General features: G+C 41.9%; 1 protein-coding gene across 7 annotated transcripts in view; it reads right to left on the bottom strand.

Moving 5' to 3' along the window:
- Window positions 1–8,129, bottom strand: part of pidd1 (p53-induced death domain protein 1) — a 73,167-nt gene extending 65,038 nt beyond the window's left edge. The window contains exons 1-2 of one of the 7 annotated variants that reach the window (XR_011963697.1): window positions 7,552–8,125; window positions 418–478 (exon numbers count right to left, since the gene is read on the bottom strand). The gene's annotated coding sequence lies outside the window, so the exon portion shown is untranslated. Of the gene's footprint in view, window positions 1–417; window positions 479–7,280 lie in introns of all 7 variants that reach the window. The other 6 variants (XM_072592007.1, XM_072592002.1, XM_072592004.1 and 3 more) reach the window with 6 other exon arrangements.
- Window positions 8,130–12,246: the final 4,117 nt, after the last annotated feature.

The following is a 12,246-nucleotide window of genomic DNA, read 5'->3' as shown; positions in this document are numbered from 1 at the left end:
GTCCTCGACATGGTCATTCTGCATTATTGTTTTCATAATGGCAATAAGATCACACTAATTTCCTTCTACATGCACCTTGAAATCAACTATTTTTAAAAATCTGTATTCAGGTAAAGTGTTCTTAATGTAGTCCACCTGTGGTACCATAGCACTCACTCAGTACTTCAGACAAGTGGCAATCAACACTGTTGCAGTTATGTCTCTGGAGAGGGAACATACCTTAGAAAGTGATGGCAGTGAACCAAGGCTGACACATAATAGGATAAAAATCTCCTCTGGCATCTGGCTGCAAGATTCTCTTATGCATTGAATTTGGACATTATCATTCCAGCTCCTAGTCAACCTCAACCACCAAATGCAAAACAAGATATAATTAATCAAAAATAGCAAGCAACAGCTGTAATAACAGGAACTTACATTTGCATAGATCCTTCAAGGTGATCCTGAGATGCTTCACAGGAGCATTATTAAACAGAATCTAAAACCAAAGAGCATAAGTAGATTTTAAGACGGATAATCAAACTCATCCTGTCCATGAGATTGTCCTTACATTCACTCAATTGTTCCACCTTGTCCCACAGACCTGACCATCCTCAATGATCTGAGTTTTTCATGACTTTGAACATCTCTATCCAGTCACCCCAATTCTTCACTACTTTAAAGAAAACAACTCCAGAACTTAACACAGTGGTCAGACCTTCCATTAACTTTTAGCATAACTACTTACTTTAAATTTTCACTCCTAAATGATCTGACCATAATTAATTTCTTCACAATTCTCACCACACTACCAGTTAAAAGCATAGGTGATGGCCCCAGTGTCAAAATGGGCCTCATCCTTGTCCTTCTTGTCTAATTCTGCCAAAGTCCATGTTGCTCAGACCCCTACAACCTCCCACCCTTTGAAATTATATGCTGTATATCCATGGCCAGGTCGTGAATGTACATGAAAAATAAAACCAGTTATTATAATAGAAATCCTGAGGGGCACCATTGAAAAATCACTCTCCAGTTTGAAAAATAAGTTACAAAAAGCAGTATACATGCTTAAAAGTTTTGTAGACATGCTGCCTCAGTCCCGTTAATGTCACAGTTTGTAAATTTGTTGACAAGTCTATTATGCAATGCTTTCTGAAATGCTGTGGAAAGTTTATATACAACATTATATTATCCTGATCAACCCTCTCCAATACTGCAATGAATTTGTTTCTGTACTGAACATCTCTATGACTCTATGACCTTGATTTAAAACCAATTGTGTGAGTGAAAGCTTATGTTGCTTTATTGAAGGTCAGTGACCTTTGACAAGAGGTTAAAGGAGGCAAAAACATAGCTAAAACACACAGAGTCTGGTACAACCTGCAATTGACTGAGGAGGAGAATGAAGTCCAGTGGTTATGGACTGGAAAAAGGGGCTGGTGACTTTCTCAAACTTAGGTTACAGAACACTACCATTATACAGGGCTGGAGGATGGGCAAGCTATCTGATAGTGCAAAGGTAATGAAGTAAAGGCAATGCTGAATTCTGGAAATGAACCTGTGAAATGGAAGATATTCTGTTTCACAGCACTGACATCCCTCAATGTGATTAATAAAACAAAAACTTAAAATACAAATTTGCAATTGCACTATCCAGTTTATCAAACACAAATAAAACACTCCTGGTAAATGATACGTTTTTATGCAACTCGCTGTATCTCTTCACATCTCGGAAACCCTCATCGCTTCACTTCTGTCACATTGATTAGTCAACTTAACATCTTGTGCTGATTATAACATTCTCTGGCTCAATATCAGTTCAAAGACACCGCCTTCAGTCATCATTCACATGCCATCAGCTTCATTCCCCTTCCCAGCCACTCTCAGGTACAGGTACAGTTACAGCATTAGCCATCTTGGCATATTCAAACCTTTAAAACCTGCCTCCTATCCATGACCACGAACAATCACTTGTATCCACCTCTGCAACCTTCCTCACCACTCAACAACAATTTTCATTTCCAGTATATAGTACTTTCTATGTGACAAAATGGCAAAAGCATTTTACGGGGACATTAATGAACAAAACTTGAAAATAAGCCAAACACGGAGAGATTAGAAGCAAAGTGGAAGCCAGGGATCTGAAATAAAAACAAAGTGCTGCTATAGAAACTCAGTAGATGTGGCAACATCTGTGCAGGGAGAATCAACAGTAACATTGGGTTTTCCGAAAAATTATTTTTCAGAACTGAAATGAGTGCCAAAACTAAAACCAGTTTGTCCAAAGATCACCCATATTGTACCCACATTAATGCGGTTTCGCTCTCTCCACAGATTGGATCAGACCTGCTTAATTTCTCCAGCACCTCCTGTTTATATTTGAGACTGGTTGTCCTGAGAGATGGATTTTAGGCAGAACTTTAAAGGCAGAAAGTAAGGTGAAAGGGTTTGGGAGGGAATTCAGAGCTTAGGCCCAAGACACCTTTAGATCCATCCAGTAGCACCGGATAAACGAAAATCAGAGTTAAGGAAGAGGTCAGATCTGGAGAAGTACAGAGATCATGCTGGAAAAGATCAAAGATGCGTTTTCTCTGGAGCGTCAGAAGCTGGGGGGGGGGGGGGGGTGTGACGACCTTATAGAAGCTTATAAAATCATTAGGGGCATAGCTAGGGTAAATAGGCAATGTCTTGTCCCTGGGTTGGGGGAGTCCAGAACTAGAGGGCATTGGTTTACGGTGAGAGGGGAAGATTTAAAAGGGAACTAAGGGGCAACCTTTTCACGCAGAGGGTGGTAAGTGTATGGAATGAGCTGCCAGAGGAAGTAGTGGAGGCTGGTACAATTGCAACATTTAAGAGGCATTTGGATGGGTATATGAATAGGAAGGGTGGAGAGGGATATGGGCCAAGTGCTCGCAAATGGGACTAAATTAATTTAGGATATCTGGTCAGCATGGACGAGTGGGGCTATAGCGTATGTTTCTGTGGTGTACAACTCGATAACTGTCTAGAAAATGAGAGATCAGGTAACAAAGGGGTTTCAAAACAAAATCCTCCCTACTAGCAAAGACAAAATCCTGAAGATACTGGAAACATAAAACATTGGAAATATCAACCAGGTCAGGAAGCAACTGGGGAGAAAGAAACAACAGCTGTTTGAAATCTGTAATCTTTGTCAGAGCTGGAAAATGAATATGTAATTTCTGTTATTCCACATTTCTCTCATTTCATGTTTTATTGACAATGGCACCCTATCGATTTCCAAGGATGCTCCTGACCATTCTCTTTTCCGAGGATAATAGTAAAAATTATCCTCGGAATTTTGATATGTTTTGCAAGTTTATTTCATTACTTAATTTTTGAACCTCTATCTGTTTTGTCCTTTGATGTTCTTTCTTAATAAAAGATAGGTCAAGAAAAACTGTAGATAGCAGCAAAAGAATTACGAGCAGATCCTATTATCTAAAAATAGTTGGAGCCACGGATATAATCTGCAAGTGTTGCACTCCATGATCATTGTCTAATCAAAAGATGGGCTACTTTTGGGAAAGAAGTATAATCAAGCTAACAGTTGGAGTAACTGGGCTAATGGTGGATATCGGTCAGCACCAAGTCACAGAAACGGACAAAAGAATGGGAAGAATTAGTGATGAATGGAAGTAGGGAAAAAGGTAAAAATTGGAGGTAAAGTTAATGCAAGTTTTAGTTTTGGGAAAGACCATGAAGCAGAAGCAATACAACTTATTGGAAAAAGAGGCGAGAGAGGAGACCCAATGAAGACTAAACAGGAAATGTCCCACATGATTCCACTAAAATAAAAACTGGCAGACTGAAGACTCATAAGGTCTTGCATGTGGCATCCTTTCAATGGAGAAAGCAAGAGAACTCAAAGCAGATACTTAGTGGAAGAACATTTAATCAAAGACAGGCGGTAGAAGATGGGGTCTGGTCTGTCCTATTAATGGTTATAGACCAATGATCAATTGCCTGTCAGGGACTGACTACATCTGTCGCTCACATTCCACCTTGGAACCCTGCAACTACACGGGATCAGAGTGGATTTCACTAGTACCCTCATTTCCCCTCCTCCGACATCATCCCAATCCCAAGTCTCAAACTCGGACAAGTCAAGAGGGCAGTGCCATCACCTTTCCCATCTAACCGCTCCACCCTCTGTCCAGACCTATGACCTTCTCCCCACCATCATCTACCTATCACATTCTCAGCTACCTTCTGCCCAACTCCCCCCCCCCCCCCCACCCCATTCCCATTTATCTCTCAGCGCCCCCACCACCCCCCAGCCCACAAGCCTCATTCCTGATTAAGAGCTTACGCCCAAACGTTGATTCTCCTACTCCTCAGAAGTTGCCTGACCTGTTGTGCTTTTCCAGCACCACCCTCTCGACCCTACATCTGTAAGTCAGTTTATTCAGAATAGTAAAACATATTACAAGTTATGAAACAGACATTACTGCAAACCAACTCATTTTTGTAGAACAGAACCACAGCAGACTAACTAGCAGGCAGAGTTGTAACCTAGTATAGACATAACACATGATGTCTATAAAGATAAACTCAAAGACAAAGTGCAGAAACAACATGGTCATTCAAGGAAGAAGTGAGAGGGCTGCATCGCAGAGATTTAAGGTATAGACAAACAGGATATCCCTGGTACAAAAGGGATGAGTAGGGATAGGAAACTGGCATCAGTTAAATGGTGAAGAAAGAATTTCAGCTGCTGAAATTCCCAACCACGATATTGTCACCTAATCTCCAAAATGTGACAAATTCTGTGCACATATCCTGTCTCAATCACAGTTAAGCTAGACCTAGTTAACCAACAATACTACGCGTTTCATGAATTGAAAAAAAGTTTCTCCTCTTTTCCTTCTGCATCTGTTTCAGCCTCAAATCATTTCCCAAACACTTCTCGCTAAGATCCACATTTTGGTATAATTGCTTTTCATTTCCCCATCAGTGGTAGCAGAACCTTTAGCCATTTCAGACCTACTGTGTGGAACCTAGTTGCTTTAAAAAATGATTACTATTGGGTGTTAGCTTGGTTCAGCAGAAGATACATTATCTGAAGTAGGAGGTCTTGGAACGAGGAGGAGGTGCGACTTGATACAGTCATCGAATCACAGTGATGTACAGCACGGAAATAGACCCTTCGGTCCAACTTGTCTATGCCGACCAGATATTCCAACATAATTAGTCCCATTTGCCAGCAACTGGACCATATCCCTCTAAACCCTTTGTATTCGTATTCTCATCAAGATGCCTTTTGAATGTTGCAATTGTACCAGCCTCCAGCACTTCCTCTGGAGCTCATTCCATATGCACACCACCCTCTGTGTGGAAAAAGTTGTCCTTTTGGTCCCTTTTATATCTTTCCCCTCTCACCCTAAACAATGCCCTCTAGTTCTGAACTCCCTACCCCAGGAAAAAAGACTATCAATTTATCCTATTCATGCCCCACATGATTTTATAAACTTCTATAAGGTCATCCCTCAGCATCCGACACTCCATGGAAAATAGCCCCAGCCTAGTCAGCCTCTCCCTATAGCTCAAACCCTCCAACCCTGGCAACATGCTTGTAAATCTGTTCTGAACCCTTCCAAGTTTCACAACAGTGTACAAAATGATGAGAGGCGACTTGGTAGAGGTGTAGAAGATGAGACACATTGAGAGAGTGAATAGTCAGAGACTATTTGCCAGGACAGAAATGGCTATTACAAGGAGGCATAATTTTAAGGTGGTTGGAGGAAGGTTTAGGGGAGATGTCAGAGGTGGGTTATTCATACAGAGTGGTGGATGCATGGAATGCACTGCCAGCAGTGGTAGAAGAGTCAGATACATTAGGGACATTGAAGCAACCCTTGGATAGGCACATGAAGGATAGAAAAATGAAGGGCACGATGGTTAGTTTGAACTTAGAGTAGGACAAAAGATCGACACAATATCAAGGGCCGAAGGGCCTGTACTGTTCTTTGTCAAGGGTACATGCCTTACATTAGAACTTGAGCACATCATCAAGACCTTACACATCAGGGCAATTTTTCAATGATTTGTAAAAACAAAGCTCCTATTTGCCACTTCAGAAACAACTTGTATTTATATGGCGCTGTTTGTGTAATAAAACACACCAAGGCACTTCTCAGGTCCTTTATAAACCAAACATTGACCCCAAGCTACACAAGAGATATTAAGGCAAATGGCCTAAAGCTCCATGACAGAGGTAGGTTTTATGAAACATCTTAAAAGGAGAAAGGCAGGGAGCTTTAAAGGAAGAGATTCCAGAGCTTAGGATCTGGCAGCTGAAAAACTGGCGGAATAATTACAATCAGGAGATTCAAGAGGCCAAAACCAGAGGAGTGCAGATATCGTTGAGGCCTGTGGGACTGGAATAAATTTCGGAGATAGGGAGAGGCGAGATCATAAAGTGAGTCCACAACAAAGTTCAGATACAACTTGCGCGGTGTTGATTAATAGCAGGGATAATGCGTTTATGAGACATGATATATGTTCAGGCATTAGGTTGTTCTCTCATTAGAATCAACTGCAGGCAAGGGGATTGGTCAACTGGCTGTGATGCAGAATGATGCCAACAGAGATTACCTTCACGACCATTCCTTGTCTCAAGTGTGGCGACCTTCAGGTGAAGTTGCCGCCAGTCATTTCTCTCTAATGTGGCCCTTTCACAACTTTATATTAATACGTGCGCAGCAGAGTTTTGGCTGAACTCAAGCTTATTGAGTCTGGCCAGGTGTTTATGGTATTAGTCAAAATTTGCAGTTTCTTTAAAAAAAAAGTTAAACAAGAGGGATTCAGCAACAGATGAATCGAAGAAGGGACGAAGATAGGTGATATTACCGAGAAAGAAATAGACCGTGTTACTGACAGCACGAATACTGGTCGGAAGGTCAGTTTATAAGCAGGTATCACCGCTATCAAAGATGGGAAGTTCACCAGTAATACCAAAGAACATTAAAAGGTGCCGAAATCAATGTGTAAAAATTGGCTACCATATTTGCCTATTTAATTATATTTATTTTCTACATTGGCTATATTAATTGTAAAGTAATTAATTTGAAGTGTCCCTACGCACAACAAAAGCGGAAGTTCATTTATTGTCACAAAGATAATCTCCTCGACCGAACTTCGTTTCGCCCCGTAATCTCTTGTTTTCCTCGTGCTTGATCATAGAGCTGAAAGAATTGTTTCCATTAAAGGCGCCATGTTAATGCAAGTTAACACTTAGCCAGTTTCTTTTAATTCCCTACCCCCAACGCCACAACACTTACTTTACTCTAAACAGGGGAGAATAGCCTTAAAAAGAATTCTCAATGTCTTCATTCCGGAAGTCAGTAATACTCCACTCTCCACTGAAATAGTTATGCACACTTCAGCACAGATTACTACAATTGTTTTAAAATGCACACTTAAATCGCGAACTCCTTTGAAAACAGACCGAAGCGTTTGGCCTATTTAAAAAGTTTCGGATCACGAAGTGGCGAAGAGGAAAAGAAAGTGGAGATTTCTTTCCCCCGATGACTTGTCAGCACAGCAACTTACAAACTCACACCGAGCGGAAGACTCAGTGGCAACTGGGCGGTTTGTCGAAAGTTCTTTTGTCCTCCAAAAGTGAAACGGCTCCGGATGGGTTATGGCAGTGTCCTGGTGATTGCGGGATGTGGTTATACTGCTGTCTCACCAAATTATTGGAAAGCGCCTGCGAACTCATTTCTTCCCGCCTCACGGCAGTGTCCAAACAAATAGAAGTTACTATGTTGCAAAGTTCCGTTGATAGAATGTTGCAACTTTCCGACGTTCCATCGCTAGAACGTTAAGACATTACAAACGTTCCACACCTTTGCTTCCCGAGCTCTCTCCACTGGTCAGGGCGGATGAACTGAAGGTTTCACTGACTCCCCAGCATCGACCCTCTCATTATCGGGCTTCCCTGTCTGAGCAATGGACTCTCTCTACCGTGAACTGCACCTGAGCGCTCTCAGATTGACAGATGGTAAATCACCAAGCCTTCAGACCAGGATACACAAGTTCTCGCGCCACTGCCTTAGCCAATGGCGCCTAAACAAGCTAGAGTTCTGGCAAATCTGTTTCTTTTATATTTGTGTACATCGAGCAAAAGACCCAGACCGGATGGTTCTGGAATTGCTATGTAGGTTGCGTGTGCACTTGAGGTTCGGCACCGGCTACAGGGTTAGGGATGACCAGCTGTAAGAGTAGATTAAACGGAATAGCTTGTATTAGCCTAAAGGGACACTATGGGCCGAATGAACTCCATGTATGCAGTATAAACATTAGCATATGCGTTTCACTGATTAATAAACTTGAAACAAGTTTGCCTTATTAATATGTTGGCATAATATTCTCAACTGAAAAAAGTCATTAGGAGTGAGTAATTGCAGCCCTGCCTCGCGCTGACGCAGCCACCAGCTGTAAACCGTGCATTTGTAGTTACATAAGCTGCCATGAAGGGAGTGATAAGGTGTAAACCCACTCTAATTGGGTGATGCCCAGGGCTGTTCCACATTAATTCATCTGCCATTTGCTGCAGAATCATCATTGTGGGGAGCGGGCGGTGTTCTTTTAAAAGTTAAACATCACAACACGAGGTTATAGTCCAACAGGTTCAATTGGCGGCACACTAGCTTTCGGAGTGACGCTCCTTCATCGGGTGATTGTCCTGATGAAGGAGCGGCACCCCGAAAGCTAGTGTGCCTCCAATTAAACCTGTTGGACTATAACCTGGTATTGTGTGATTTTTAACTTTGTACACCCCAGTCCAACACCGGCATCTCCAGATCATTCTTTTAAAAGGCATGACATAACTGTCATAGCAGTAAACAGCACTCACTCAAAACACATCTTGGGCCATAGTAGATGGAAGATGAGGGATAATTATGTGAGAGTGAGCAAGAGTCCCAGACCATAGAAGACATTACATCTATCCACTCACTAAGATATATTGCAAGAGGACTCCATTTCATCACTCTAGCATCTCTGAAGTTGTAAATTGGACAATCAATCTTTCAAGGCTTTTCTTGTTACACAAAATTACTAGTAATTTGCAGAAATTGAACACATGTATGGTAATTTAGCACTTGGTAATGTATAGCTTTGTCAGTGTAATTGGTTCTTGTATCACTACTTTATGGGCACACTCCTTGGACTACCTATATAAATCATACTAAACAACTAGAATGTTCAATCCTTGCTTTCTGGGATTTGGTAACATCAGTTACCAGTCCCAACATGAGGATTCTGGCAAAGTACTGCATATCTGGCATTGACAGCACGCATAAAGCTTTCCTGAATTAATCACACAGTTTCTATGGATAATTGGTGGATGTGAAGGCAGTGCTCCATAGCCAGCTGAACACAGGAACCTGCATTGCCAGATATTCCAAATCTGGGTGTAATGACCATCTGAAAGCTAACCTTGGCTTGCAAACTGTATTCAAAGATGTGTTTGTGTTTGTGTTTGTGTTTGTTTGGGGGGGTGGGGTGGGGTGAAGGGTGGATGGAGGAGAGAACAAACTTTGTTCAGACCTAAATGGGAGAAAGTGAGGACTGCAGATGCTGGAGATCAGAGCTGAAAAATGTGTTGCTGGAAAAGTGCAGCAGGTCAGGCAGCATCCAAGGAGCAAGAGAATCGACATTTCAGGCATAAGCCCTTCTTCAGGAAAGAGGAGGGTGTGCCGAGCAGGCTTAGATAAAAGGTAGGGAGGAGGGACTTGGGGAGGGGTGTTGGAAATGCGATAGGTGGAAGGAGGTTAAGGTGAGGGTGATAGGCTGGAGAAGGGATGGGGGTGGAGAGGTCCTGACGTCTCCACCCCCTCTCCAGCCTATCACCCTCACCTTAACCTCCTTCCACCTATCGCATTCCCAACGCCCCTCCACCTCTTATCTTGGCCTGCTTGGCACACCCTCCTCATTCCTGAAGAAGGGCTCATGCCCGAAACGTCGATTCTCCTGCTCCTTGGATGCTGCCTGACTTGCTGCGCTCTTCCAGCAACACATTTTTCAGCTCAAACCTAAATGGACAGGTCATTTTGATATTTGAAAACAAAGCCATGTTTTCAAGACAAGCAACCATAGCTCAAAGGTGATGTCTCTGCCCTTCTCTCCAGATGTCATATGCAACACTTGCAATTGGTTGTGTAAGTGTGCTGGAGAAACTCAGCAAGTCTGGCAACATCTGAAAGAGAGAGAGAGAAATAGTTAGTTTCAAGTCCAAAGAGTCTACCTTGAGACATGTCTTTTTGTGAGATGTTGTCAAACTAGACTGTAAACAAGTCAATTTTTTTTAATTTGCTGAACACCAGTCGTTATATTGATCCATCAATTATATATCCTTTCTAACAAGTTTTCTTCCTTAAAAATAAGGCTAGAACTTATTTGCATAGGATTAAAAAATCACAACACTAGGTTATACTCCAACAGGTTTATTTGGAAGTATTAGCTTTCGGAGCACTGCTCCTTCATCAGGGAGCTGTGAAGCAGGATCATAAGACACCGAATTCATAATCCTGCTTCACAGCTACCTGCCAAATGAGCAGTGCGCCAAAAGCTAGTACTTCCAAATAAACCATTCGGACTGTAACCTGGTGTTGTTATTTTTCACTTTTGCAAAAGTGAGCACTGCAGATGCTGGAGATCAGAGTCTAGATTAGTTTCGGGCATTCCTGATGAAGGGCTTTGCCCGAAACATTGATTTTCCTGCTCCTTGGATGTTGCCTGACCTACTGTGCTTTTCCAGCACCACTTTAATCTAGACTCTGATTCTTAAACTTTGTCCCCCCAAGTCCAACACCGGCACCTGTTCATCATTACTTGAGTAGGTTTATGGTCTATTTGCCTCTGTAGTGATAAGCTATCATTTGATATCCCACACTACTACTGTATTTAATGCAGCAGCTAACTGCCTGTTGAAACTATACTGGTGAAATGGCAGAACACTTGCCTTTTAGTTTCTGTAAACTTGAATTGAAGTTTAAAGAAGTAGGCCTTTTTCTTTTTGATCATTTTAATTGAGCTCGTCATCATGGTGAGCAATATAAAGCTGAATCATCTCATTATATCACTAAACAATAAATTCCTCACAACATTCTTACTTGTCAATCCAGCTGACAGGCTACAATATTACAAAACAAGCTATTCTTTGATGTTTCTAATTTTGTCAAAAATCTGCAGGAAAATGTTTTTAAAATGCAGATAAAATTTGGTTGATTCTTAAAATTTGTCTAACTTGAAAATGCCATGGATTACCAGTGCCTATTCACAGTGTTAAAATACTGTGTCTTTATGTAAATAAACTGCTTAAGTGAATGTGCAGGAGGTCACATGGTACCTAACCGAGCCGGGACCCGAGTAAACCATTTATCATTGCTTCTGTGGAGTGGCAGATGATTTGCAAAGGCAGACCAGCTGTAGTTGATGGCACATGCCGGCTTTGGCTGGAGGGAAGCTAGAGGCATTTATTATCAATTATACTCTGCAGCACAATGTGTGGAATCCTAGTTAGAGTAAGGTACCAGGCAAAAATGTGGGTCAGGCTTGCTACTGACCCATGAAAACCTATGGTTTCAGGTTTAACCGTTGGACTGGCAGGAATAGTTCACAATTCTCACATCAGACTCTTGCGCAAGGAAATACTCCAGGTGCTATGGACTTGGAGGATGGAGAAGTGAACTGATTTCCCACCTTGTTACTTTGGTGAGTGTAATGTATATGTTTAAACTTAGTGTTTCCTTTTACATCACATTGAACTTCTGAGCACTGAACTCCCAAAGTTGGCAAACGCAAAATTTTGAATATTTCCACAGTAATTCTGGAAACTTTTTTTTGTTTTTTTCCTAAAACAAATGCATTCATGGCATGGTAACAGGATGGTTCTGGGTGTGATTAGCTCCATGCGCAGCACCCATGCATGCCAGCACTTGGGGTACTTAGAATCATAGAGACGTACAGCATGGAAACATGTCCACGCTGACCAGATATCCCAACCCAATCTAATCCCACCTGCCAGCACCCGGCCCATTTCCTTCCGAACCCTTCCTATTCATATACCCCTCTTAAATATTGCAATCATACCAGCCTCTACCACTACTTCTGGCAGCTCATTCCATACATGTACCACTCTGTGTGAAAAAGTTGCCCCGTAGTTCTCTTTTATACCTTTCCCCTCTCACCCTAAACCTATGCCCTCTAGTTCTGGACTCCCTGACACCAGGGAAAAGACTT

This window comes from Chiloscyllium punctatum, chromosome 22 (assembly GCF_047496795.1).
Source record: "Chiloscyllium punctatum isolate Juve2018m chromosome 22, sChiPun1.3, whole genome shotgun sequence".
NCBI classification, from domain to species: domain Eukaryota; kingdom Metazoa; phylum Chordata; class Chondrichthyes; order Orectolobiformes; family Hemiscylliidae; genus Chiloscyllium; species Chiloscyllium punctatum.
This window is presented reverse-complemented; position numbering and strand designations above follow the sequence as displayed.